This window comes from Aotus nancymaae, unplaced genomic scaffold (genome assembly GCF_030222135.1).
Source record: "Aotus nancymaae isolate 86718 unplaced genomic scaffold, 86718_ANA_hifiasm-v0.15.2.pri h1tg000033l, whole genome shotgun sequence".
NCBI classification, from domain to species: domain Eukaryota; kingdom Metazoa; phylum Chordata; class Mammalia; order Primates; family Aotidae; genus Aotus; species Aotus nancymaae.
In genome coordinates this window covers 44,828,433-44,841,655 of record NW_026988447.1, presented here as the reverse complement: position 1 = coordinate 44,841,655, position 13,223 = coordinate 44,828,433, and positions in this window count along the sequence as shown.

The following is a 13,223-nucleotide window of genomic DNA, read 5'->3' as shown; positions in this document are numbered from 1 at the left end:
AACATATGGTTTAGTTAAATCGGATTTATTTACAGGGCAGAAGAATGTCATATTATATGACTCACATGCTACCTAAATTTTCCCGTTGGAGCTTTTCCTCTGACAGATGAGTAATCTCATTTTATGTTGGATCAGACCCACAATTTGATACAGAGTTATGGCCTGAAATAGGAGCCAGTTGCTAGCTGTACAATTCAAACACTCTTCAAGTACAATATAGTTATCTCATTGCTTTAATAAGAAATTAACATTATGTAGGAAATTTTTAATGGTCTTCATCACTAATGAAGTACACCCAATTTTCATCCTAAAGAGAATCAGAATTTCCTCTAAATTCCAAAAAATGCAAATACTGTACACTAAATACTGAATTCAGCGAAACAGCTGACACTAATCAGATTAAAGACCTGCACAGAGGAATGGAATCAGCATGAGAATACAGCTGCTTTATCTCCCTGTCCCAGGTTCCACCTGAACTCTTCAACCAATCAATGATCTCTGCACTTCGGCCCACTCTCAAACCCTTAAAAACCTTTGCCCAAAATCATTGAGGGGATAGATTTGAGGTTTCCTCCCGTCTCCTAGTTGGGCCGGCTTAATGATTAAACCTCTTTCTTTGCAAAGAAAAACAAAAACAAAAAATGGTCAAGTGAGGCTGTTAAAGAAAGAAAGAAAAAGAATGAAGAGCTTTATACTGATTGTTGACAAAATTCTAAAACAGGTGATTGGATAGTCTGTAATCATTTAGAAATGTAAGAGGTGCTGATTAGGCCTCAGCATGGGCTCAGCACAGTTGAATTTTACTAGATAATATAATGTCCTATCAAAAGAGGGTATCTTCTGGAAATATTTGCAAAGCTGCGATCGTACACATCAAAGAACCTAAAAAAAATGACAATTTGAATTATTTAGTCATAACAGAGTATACAAATATTCTATTTACTATGTTATAATTTACTATGACTTAGCAAAGTCACTCATTCAACAAATATTTATTGAGCACTTGCTTCATGTCTCACACTGTGCTGAGTGCTTATCTACAAGGTAGAAACTGTTATCATCGAGAGGCAGCAGTGTGTGACTTAAGCACACAGACTTGAACCAGATAACCCGCATTCAGATCCTGACCTTACCACTTAAATGTCCATGTGACCTTGAAAAGTAACTTAATCTCTGCCTCATTTTGCTCATCTGTAAAGTGGAGTGTAAAGGGATTGTGAAGATTAAACAAATTAGTAAATGAAAACATCTTAGAACAGTGTCTGGCATATAACAAATGCTCTGAGCATCAGCTGTGACAACTCCATTTTAGAGAAATGCTATTGACAATGTTTGTATTTCTCTCAAAATAATCCCCTAATAATCCCCAATGTGATGGTGTTTGGAGGTAGTGCTTTTAGGAGTAATTAGGTCAGAGGGGTACCCTTCTAAGAAGAGACACAAGAGCAAGCCTCTCTCTCCACCATCTGAGAATACAGCAAGAAGGTGGCCCACCGCAAACCAGTGCCTTGATCTTGGATTTTCCAGCTTCCACAACTGTGGGAAATAAATTTCTGTTGCTTAAGCCACCCATTTTGTGGTATTTTATTACATAGCAGCATGAGTTACCTAAGACAAGAGGTAAGATTCCATGTCGAAGACATCACAGTTTTCCCAGCCAAGATCTATGCCCAAGGCTGTCTGATGCCAAAGCCTATGCCCTGAACCACACCAGAAATGACATTTAAAAATGTGTGACATTTTTGGCTGATTTCAAAAAAAAAACCTTTGACATCCACTTCTGCATACTTTTACTTTAATAATGTATCCAGATGTGTAAAAGACCTAATGTGTCTGGGAAGCTATTTCTGGGTCTCTGGGCTGAAACTTTCCTAGAGGCCAGGAAAGTTACTTAGAACATTGGACTTGCAATTTTGAAGGCTATACCCTTCCTATTTTAAAAGGTACGTCATGGCTGGGCATGGTGGTTCTTGCCTGTAATCCCAGCACTTTGGGAGGCTGAGGCCGGTGGATCACCTGAGGTTGGGAGCTCAAGACTAGCCTGACCAAAATGAAGAAACCCTGTCTCTACTAAAAATACAAAATTAGTTGGGCTTGGTGGCACATGCCTGTAATCCCAGCTACTCGGGAGGCTGAGGCAGGAGAATCGCTGGAACCTGGTGGGTGGAGGTTGTGGTGAGCCAAGATCATGCTGTGGCACTCCAGCCTGGGCAACAAAGCAAAACCCCATCTCAAAAAAAAAAAAGGTGGCCGGGTGCAGTGGCTCACGCCTGTAATCCCAGCACTTTGGGAGGCCGAGGCGGGTGGATCACGAGGTCAAGAGATCGAGACCATCCTGATCAACATGGTGAAACCCCGTCTCTACTAAAAATACAAAAAATTAGCTGGGCACGGTGGCACGTGCCTGTAATCCCAGCTACTCAGGAGGTTGAGGCAGGAGAATTGCCTGAACCCAGGAGGCGGAGGTCGCGGTGAGCCGAGATCGCGCCATTGTACTCCAGCCTGGGGGGTAACAAGAGCGAAACTCCCTCTCAAAAAAAAAAAGGTACATGATTATACCTGTGGAGAGCAGCCTGTGTTGATGTCCTCTAATAAATAATAAATATTGGCATGGAGGAAACTCATTAACAATAGTAGTTAAATATTTGTTGTTGCTAAATATGGGACCAGGTCTGTTCTAAGTGCTTACTACACATTGACTCATTTAATCTTCAGGACCACTTTGTGACAGAAGGTATTATAATTAGCCCTGCTTTTTGTTTTTTGAAGAGGTTTACAACTTGCCCAAGGTCGCCCAGCTAGTAAGTCGCAGAATTGGAGTTTAAACCAGACAGGTTAGCTCTGAAGGCTGAACTCTTAATCCACTAAACTCCTTCCCATGAGACCACTTCTAGATATGCTAAAGACTCATCCAAGAACCTCAAAGAAGTCACTAACCTCATCAAAACTCAGTTGCCCTATGTTTCCAGGAAACTTTCTCACAGCCCTCTCATTTTAAATACTAAAGTCCACTTACTTTATTATTATTATTATTATTTTGAGACAGAGTCTCACTCTGCAGCCCAGAATGGAGTGCGGTGGCACAATCTCGGCTCACTACAACCTCCACCTTCCAGGTGCAAGCGATTCTCCTGCCTCAGCCTCCTGAGTAGCTGAGACTACAGGCGCTTGCCACCACACCTGGCTAATTTTTGTAGTTTTAGTAGATACAGGGTTTCACCATGTTGGCCAGGCTGGTCTTGAACTCCTGACCTCAGGTGATCTACCCACCTCGGCCTCCCAAAGTTCTGGGGTTACAGGTGTGAGCCACTGTGCCCGGGCCATTTACTTAATTATTGACTCCTCACGTTTTCAGGTTTCCTCAAATGCCCCCTCATCAAAGATGCCTCTCTCCTGATTACATTACTGCACAGTAACTTCTTGGCCGCCCTCTCTTACCCAGCTTTATTTTTCTTTGTATCACCTCTTATTACCAGGCATTATTGATTGTTTTTTGATTACTTTATTGTCTACCTGTCTCTATAATATAGGCTCCAAGTGACCTGTTCTATTTTGTTTACATTATCCCAGTGCCTAAGATAGAGCCTGGCACATAGTAGATTCGCAAATAATACTTATATAAATGACTGAATTCTTATAAATTTTTACTTGTTACAAATCTAATTTTTATTAGTAATACTAGAAACAAAAATTAAAGGAAATGCCCACTATCAAACTTTTTTTTTTTGAGACAGGGTCTCATGCTGTCACCCAGGCTGGAGTGTGGTAGCATGATCATGGCTCACTGCAGCCTCAACCTCCCCAGGCTCAGGTAATCCTCCTACCTCAGCCTCCCAAGTAGCTGGGACTATAGATGTGTGCCACCACACCTGGCCAATTTTGGTATTTTTGGTGGGGATGGGGTTTTGCCATGTTACCCAAGCTGGTCTTGAATTCCTGGGCTCAAGCAATTCTCTTGCCTCAGCCTCCTGAGTATCTGGGATTACAGGTGCACACCAACATACTTGGTGTTAGCAACATCTTGATAACCTCAAATATCGAAAAAATGGCAAGTAGGAATTTTATTTATACTATCATCAGGATGAGAATAGTCTAGTGAATTATGAGATTTATAAGTAATGCCCACCTGAGAAGAGTTTGTGCTCAAAGTTGCATTAGTCATGTTTTGCTTCTTAGTAGCTTAAAGCAGCACGTGCTTGTTATCTCATGGTTTCTGTGAGTCTGGAATCCAGGCACAGCTTAATGGGGTTTGCTTAAGGGTCTCGCTTAAAGCTACAATCAAGATGTCATGTCAGTGAGGGCTAAAGTCTCATCTAAAAGTTCAACATAGGAAACTCAACAAGCTCACTTCTGTGATTGTTGCCAGGCTTCAATTCCCTTTGAGGTGTATATTGAGGTCCTAAATATTTACCTGGCAACTGGCTGCAGAACACCCTCAGTTCCTTGCCATGTGGGCCCCCCACAACATAGAAACTTGCTTTATGAAATCCAACAAGAGAGGGAGTCTGCTAGTGTGATCAAAGTTATATTTTCTCATAATCCAATAACAGAAGTGCCATCCCCTTAATGTTGAGGTATTCTGTTCATTACAAGTAAGTCATTCAAGTGGAAGGGATTACATAAGGCCCTAAATACCAGGAGGTATGAATCATTGGGGGCCATCTTAGCGGTCTCTTACCACTGAAATACTATCTCAAAATAACATCATATTACTTGCTAGAGAACTGTACCCTTGAGCCAGGCACTGTGACTCACACCTGTAATCCCAGTGACTCAGGAGGCCAAGCTGAGATGATCACTTGAGGCCAGGGGTTTGAGACCAACCTGGATGACATAGTGAGATCCATCTCTAAAAAAATAAGATAAAGAAAAGAAACATACCTACCTAATGCCACCTTCCAGCCTAGGCTGTCTATGGTCACCTCACAGGAAAGTCAGCATTGTCTGGTGTTCTCCTACTTCTGCTGAAGCTGCTGCCCCTGAAACAGCCAAAGCCTTCCTTGTTAGACAACTTTAGGAAGAAGCAAGAGAGTGAGAACAAATATATAGAAAATAGAAACTTTTTCTCTTAAGTCATTTATTTGAGTAAAGAGTTGATCAGTGTATGGGTACAGCATCCCTGGGAGGTGGGCTAATGGAGAGTGGCTAAGGTTGTACAAATGGCATATTCTGTAAGAGCCTCTCCATTAAGAACCACGGCCACTTCTGCACGTATGACTCCTCTTATTGCTTGTGATAAAAGCTCAATATCAACTTCACTCTTGCCTGCATGCTAGCTTTGGAATTGTAGTCAGACTTCATATGTCTCTTTGCATTAATGAGCCCTACTTCATCATTATACTTCTAATTGTGTGTCAAGTTAAAGCATAAGAAATTGAGTTTGGATAATCTAATAATAGCAGCTTTATTCTCTACATAGATGTCAGATGGCAAAGTAATCAAATGAGGAAAGTTAAGATCCTCATAGAGAGGTAGGCAATAACCTGGTTCGGTGTTAAGAATGAAGAGAATACACTTGCCATAGAAATGGATTCCCACTTACAAGAAGCAGCACATTGTGGCAGAGTACAGTCTCTGGAGTCAGGTTGTGTGGGTATGAATCCTGGTTCTATGGCCTACTAGCTGTGCAGACTTGGACAATTTTTACTCAGTCTGTCCAAACCTTGTGACACGGGCATCTGTAAAAGAGATCCTGGTTCACTGTAACAAATGTACCACACTGGTGAGGGCTGTTGATGGTGGAGGAGATTGTGTAGGGGGGAAAGGAATATGGAGACTTTGTGTACTTTCTACTCAACTTTTCTCTTAACCTAAAATTGTTCTTAAAATTGTCTATGAGTTTGTAAAATCATGATGTTAAAATACGCCTCAAGATTGGATTGTCACTGAAAGCGCTCATTCTGCAAAATGAGTGAAGAGCAAGTTAGCAAACATTGTAGGGAAGTACATTCTATTGAACTTTGCTAGCACCAATCACACTGCATGTAGCAGGAATTCCACCTAACTCAGGAAATCTGTAAGCATGCAGTTAGCACTGTCCTATAGGAACAGGGAAGTGGAGGACACCTGCCAGCACATTTTACACAAAACAGACAGGGAATCCTAGAGCTGGATAAGATTGAATATCTCTCTTTTTCCTAGAAATTTAGATCAGGACTTCTCTAACTTTAATGTGTATACGAATCACCTGGAGGGGGCTGGGAGCAGTGGCTCACATCCGTAATCCCAACACTTTGGGAGGCTGTGGTGGGCGGATCATTTGAGTTGGAGACCAGCCTAACCAACATGACAAAATCCCAACTCTACCAAAAATACAATGAATTAGCTGGGCTTGGTGGCACATGCCTGTAGTCCCAGCTACTCAGGAGCCAGAAGCAGGAGAATCGCTTGAACCAGGAGATGGAGGTTGCAGTGAGCCTAGATAGTACCACTGCACTCCAGCCTGGGTGACAGAGTAAGATCCTGTCTTAAAAACAAAAAACAAAACAAAACAAAAAACCTGGAGGTGTTGCTGGAGGGGTTGTAAAACAGTTTCTGATTCAGATTCAGTTTGTTTGGGAAAGGACCTGGGAGCTTACATTTTAACTGGTTCTCTGGTGATGCTGATGCTGCTGGTCAGTGGGTCACATTTAAAAGTTGAAAGAGTTTGGATAAAGATGAATTCTACTAGGTAGATGTTCTGGAATTTATAAATAGGAAGAGTTTGAAATCAATAATCTGACCGAAAGGGACTAAAGAACTGAGAAGGCTGCATTTGCTTGGTAATCATACTGTGTGTACTCAGAATGAGTCTATTTGGATGGACTGAGGGTGATAGAGGTTATGAGGGAAGAACTAAACAGGGTAGCAAGCTCTGTTTTGTTTTTCTCTCAGAGTTTTAACAATATTTGAATCCTTTAGGTGGTGCATGTGTTATATGAGTCACCACAGTCTTCCCAACTTTCTAAGGTCCTATAACTGACCAGCTTCACTCACTTATAATCAGTCTGGACCCTGAAAACATTTGGCTTTGCAGACCCTCACTCCTTTCTTTCTCTCTTGCCTCTTATACTAGAAAATATTTCAGAGCCCATAAAGCTTTAAAATTAAGAGATGTTATCTACAGACTTTCCCTTTTGCATCAGAGAGCAAGTTCCTATAAGCACAGAAAAGAGCCATTGTCACCCACTATTTCCAATGACATATCCTTATGCTGCAATGAGGATTTCTCAGGTAAAAATCTCTTTATAAATACTCCCCAAAACAACATAATTTATGTTGAACACAAGCACCCTTTTAAAAGAAAACTTGACATATAAAACTGGAGTTCAAAATTAATACATAAATGAATATACAGGGTGCATTATAATAGTTTATGGTTGCCAGATTTGTTTTTTTTTAAAAAAGATGTCTAGTTACATTTGAATTTCAGATAAATAACAAATGACTTTTTACTATGTCTCATGCTTCTGAAGGCCAATTCAAGTAAAAAGAAGAAGAAAAACGTATGTCCCATGCAATATTTGGAACAAATTGGGCATACTTATACTAAAAAAGTATTGTTTATCTGAAATTCAATTTTAGCTGAGCATCTTGTATTCGATCTGGCAATCTATATTAGTTTTCTATTTTTTGCATATTATAGACTGAATATTTGTGTCTCCCAAAAATTCGTATGTTGAAATCCTAACTCCCAATATAATAGTATGAGGTGGGACCTTTGGGAGGCGATTAGGTCATGGGAACAGAGCCCTCATGAATGGGAATCTGAGGTTCCTTATTAACGAGACCTCAGAGAACTCCCTTTCCCCCCATCATGTGAGGGCACAGCAAGGAGATGGTCATCTGTGAACCAGGAAGTTGGTACTCACCAGATACTAAATCTGCTTGTGCATTGATCTTGCACTTCCCAGCTTGTAGGACTGTGAGAATAAGTGTTGTTTATAAACCACTCAATCTATGGTATTTTGTTACAGCAGTCCAGACCAAGGCATTGCTAAATTACTACAAATCTACTTGCTCTAAACAACATGAATTTATTATCTTATAGTTCTAGAGGTCAGAAGTCTAAAATGTGTCTATAAGGTGACATTCTTTTTGGAGGCTATAGGAGAAAATGCATTTCCTTGCCTTTTCCATCTTCTAGGGGCCCCCTAAATTCCTTGACTTGGGGCCACCTACCGCTACCTTCAAAGCTAGCAGTATAGCATCTTCTCTCTTTTTTTTCCCCCCCTTCTTTTAAATTAAGATGGAGTCTTGATCTGTTGCCCAGATTGGAGTGCAGTGGCATGATCTTGGCTCACTGCAACCTCCATCTCCCGAGGTCAAGCAATTCTCTGCCTCAGCCTCCCAAGTAGCTGGTATTACAGGTGCCCACCACTACATCCAGCTAATTTTTGTATTTTTAGTAGAGACGGGTTTTCACCATGTTGGCCAGGCTGGTCTCAAACTGCTGACCTCAGGTGATCTGCACGTCTCAGCCTCTCAAAGTGCTGGGATTACGGGCATGAGCCGCTGCAACTGGCCATCTTCTCTTTTTCGACCTCTGCTTCTGTCATCCTCACTTCTCTCTCTCTACTGCCTCCTTCTTGGGCTCATCCAGCTAATCCAAGATAACCTCCCTGTCTCAAAATCCATAATTTAATCACTGCTGCAAAATAACTTTTGCCACATAAGGCAACATATTCAGTTTCCAGAGATTGGAACAGGGACATCTTTAAAAGAGGTCATTATTTTGCCTACTAAACAACCCTGTAATAGTTGTTGTTTACATTACAATTAATTTAAGTCACAATAGCAAATTCTACTTATTTGTAGAAAACTAATTGACAAGTAACTTTTCCAGATCATATTTATGGCTTAGATATTTAACAACATAATTTCCTACAGATTTCTATCAATAAACATGAATCTTCTTTTAATAGATGAGAATAGATCCAATAGCATCAGTGATGTGTCCAAGACAGAGCGATATGCATAATCTGAGTAAAGTGAAATGAACATGTTCCTTTGCTGCCTTCCCCTCTAATTTGCTGTATTTTTGATAAGCTGAAAACTGATAATTTTTTATTCCTCTAAATACATTGGCAAGGCTTAAAATCATGATAATATGAGAGATCACATATAGCTTTCTGGATATAATAAATGATACAATAAGAGTGAAAGGAAAAGCTCTTTTCAATATCCAAGGAAGCTAGAAATGGAGTAGATAATTTAATGGACTCAAAAATCTATAATTCCAGTATAACATGTGTGAGGCAAATTTGCACTACATTTGACATATTAGTGTTCAGCTGTCAATACATAAAATCTTTTCAACATATTAACTGATAAGTAGTTTCCGGTTTGAACCTTGAAAAACAATAAAACAAATGTCTTTGTTAAAAGGTAGTTGAAAGTCAAAATTCCCTTAAATAAACAAATAGCCAAGTATGGCAGAACAATAAAAAAAGACATAATACTTTTTAACTTTTTCTGATAATAAAAGCTATTCACATGCTTTACAGAAGATTTAGAAAGTTCATAAAGAAAAAAATCAACATGAAAAAAACATCTTTTCCCAGAATCTTACCATTCAGAGATAACCATTCTTAACATTCCATATTATTTCTTTCCAGGATAATTTTTGGTACACCAAATTCTATACAGAAAAATTGTACAGCAGACTTATGGTAAATAAAATGGTAAGCTTTCATTTGTTCATTCATCCACTTATTTTTTATTTTTTTTGTTTTTGGGATGGAGTCTCACTCTGCCTCCCGAGTAGCTGGGATTACAGATGTGTGCACCATGCCCGGCTAATTTTTGTATTTTTAGTAAAGACAGGGTTTCACCACGTTGGTCAAGCTGGTCTCGAACTCCTGACCTCAAGTGATCTGCCTGCCTTGGCCTCCCAAAGTGTGCAGTGGTGCAATCTCAGTTCACTGCAACCTCCACCTTTTGGGTTCAAGCAATTCTCCTGCCTCAGCCTCCTGAAAATCTGGGACTACCAGCACACACCACCATGCCTGGCTAATTTTTGTATTTTTAGTGGAGATAGGGTTTCATCATGTTAGCCAGGCTGGTTTCAAACTCCTGACCTCAAGTGATCTGGCCACCTTGGCCTCCCAAAGTGCTGGGATTACACGCATGAGCCACCGCGACCAGCCTCCACCCATTAATTCTTTCACCAGATGTGCTGTAATAGGTCATTCATCCTCTTATTCACAAGGTTCACTACCAGTCTTAGTGGATGCCATAAAAGTTAAGAAGACATGGACTTAGACCGGGCAGCGGTCGTTCACGCCTGTAATCCCAGCACTTTGACAGGCTGAGGCGGGCGGATCAAGAGGTCCGGAGCTTGAGACCAGCCTGACCATTTGGTGAAACCCTATCTCTACTAAAAATACAAAAATTAGCCAGTCGTGGTGGCATGTGCCTGTAATCCCAGCTACTTGGGAGGCTGAGGCAGAAGAATTGCTTGAACCCGGGAAGTGGAGGTTGCAGTGAGCTGAGATTGTGCCACTGCACTCCAGCCTGGGCAACAGAGCGAGACTGTGTCTCAAAAAAAATAAAAATAAAAAAAAGAAGACATGGACTTTACACTCTAGTAGAAATGTATTAGAATTCCTTTGGACGCACTTTTACAAAGACCAACTCAAATGTATTGGCTCGCCTAACTGGGAATTCCAAGTGGAGCAAACTAATAATTTTAAATAAAGACTCCACTTCTCTCTCTTCTCAGTTCTGCTGCCCTGTCTCTCACTTTTTATCTTCAAATAAGTTCTCTCCATGTGGTGGTAAAATGGCTCCTGCCAGTTCCAGACTTGCATGGTCTTTAGAGTGTATAAACCAAGAGAAAGGAAGACCTTCTCCCTCCCAGGGTTCACATGTCAAGACTGAGAAACTCTGCTGGATCCTACCTGGGTGAACAGTTAATGGGGAGACCAGGATAGGGTTCCATAACTAGTAGAACCTGGTCATAGACATGTTGGCTATTAACACTAACACTAGAATCACATGGGGTCAGGCAAGGGCATTTCTCCAAGAAACAGAAGAATGCTGGTCAGACAAAGCAACTGCTGTTTAATAAAGAGAACACACACTCAAATAGTTTGTTGAGAACTAGGTTATTTTTAGACAGATCATTCAGATTAATATACTGATTCCAAATTACTCTTTTTTTATGAACAGAAGGTAAGGCCAGATGCTGTGGCTCACGCCTATAGTCCCAACATTTTGGGAGGCCAAAGTGGGCAGATCACCTGATGTCAGGAGTTCGAAACCAGCCTGGCCAACATGGTGAAACCCTGTCTCTACTAAAAATACAAAAATTAGCCAGGTATGGTGGTGCATGCCTATAGTCCCAGCTACTCGGGAGGTTGAGGCAGGAGAATTACTTGAACCCGGGAGGTTGAGGTTGCAGTGAGCCAAGATCACACCACTGCACTCCAGCCTGGGTGACAAAATGAGACTCCATCAAAAAAAAAAAAAAAAAGAACAGAATGTATTACATTATCTGAACCTCTTCTTAAACTTCCAAATCTATTTTTCATGAAACAAATTTTCCTTTGGCATTCAAAACTTTCTTATAAACACAAGGTTGTAAAGTAGATATGTTTTACAATGGTATGTAGATTAAGTAGAGGCAAGGTCATACATCTTTGGATTAACTCGAAAATAAAATGGCAAAAGCAAGAGTGTTAAAATTACAATATAAAAGTGAAAGTAGAAAAAGAACAGTGGAAATTCAACAAAAGTGGAAGGAAAGCAAAGTAATTAAGCAGCAATCTCAGAAAAGCAATCTGTCATGTTGAGTTTGGGCAGTTTCATGGGAACCTTTGCCAAACCAACAAGGAAAGAGGAAATTAACATCTGAATAGCTATCATGTCCAAAATGTTTCATTAGATGCTTTCACTCAGACCACTTAACACAAAATAATTATCTCCAACCTGAAGATACAGAACCCCCAAATCAGAAAGATTATTTAGCTCACTCCAAGTCCATTTGAGCTGAAGTTTATCTGAAGTTAAAGTCCATTCTCTTTCCACTACCAAGCTGCCTTGCAGGAAATAACAGACTATTTCAATAAAGTTCTATTTCATCACTGAAGGGAAAATTCATCAAACTGCCACTGAAAGAACCCAAGAATTTAAATGAAGAATTTATCAACCAGGAGTTTTGGTGTGAAACTGCACTATAAAAATGAACTTACGTTGTTAAAGAACTTAAGTGGTTTGTACCCTGTAATCTTGATGATTCTGAAAATTAATCATTTCTGTCTATTTCCTCCTTCTTTACAATTTCTATCTCCAGACCATGTGGAGCTCGCATCCCATCTCATTTTTGCATGTGTTACTCTTTCTGCTTGAAACACTTTTCCTCTCCTCCAGATGGCATCAAGACTGCTCCTGCTTAACATCAAGGATTTATTTTACTTAAATATCACCCCTACAAAGTCACCTGTTCCTGCAACTACTCCTATTAAGATAACATTCCTATTCTCAGATAGCACTTACCACTGTATGAAATTGTTCTATTTGGTTTAGGGTTTTTTGTCTCTTCCAAAAAGAATGTAAATTCCTTGACAGAAAGGATCTTGTCTACCCCATTTCTCCAGCACTTAAATTATTCTTGGACACAGTAGGCCCTCTTCAAGTATTTATTGAGTACATGGATTGCAAGTGATACAAAGTGAGACTAAAATGTATCACTGGTTAAAAAAAAAAAAAAAGTGTGAGAAGCTACCAAAGAAGCCTAAGAGTCTGTGTAGGAGTTACAGTGCCTACCACCCTCTAAAGCAAAAGGAAACAAAATAATAATACGCAAACACTTAAATAGTGCTTACTCTATGCCAGGCACTGTTCTAAGCATTATATGTATATATAGAAACTCATTTTTATCCCTCATAATACATAGGTTTCTCATTCGCATTCCCCCCGCTTTTTGTTTTTTTGCAGGTGAGTAATGTGAAGCACATAGGTCAACTTGCCCAGGGTTGTAGTAGTTAACAATAGACTTACAATTTGAACCCTGGCAGTGAACACTTTTTAAAACTATTATTTGATACTGCCTCTCCAAAAAAGCTGAGTGGTTGGCAGCATGGTCCCGCTAAGGTTTCTCTGTGACCGTAAAAATAAGTCTATCGACTTCAAATAGCTGGAGAGCGGATAATAAACGTATACTTAGTTTTGTCCACAGTAGCAGTAACGCCATGAGTTATTACGTGCCAACGTTCTCTATTCTCGTCAGCTTTTCAGATCCC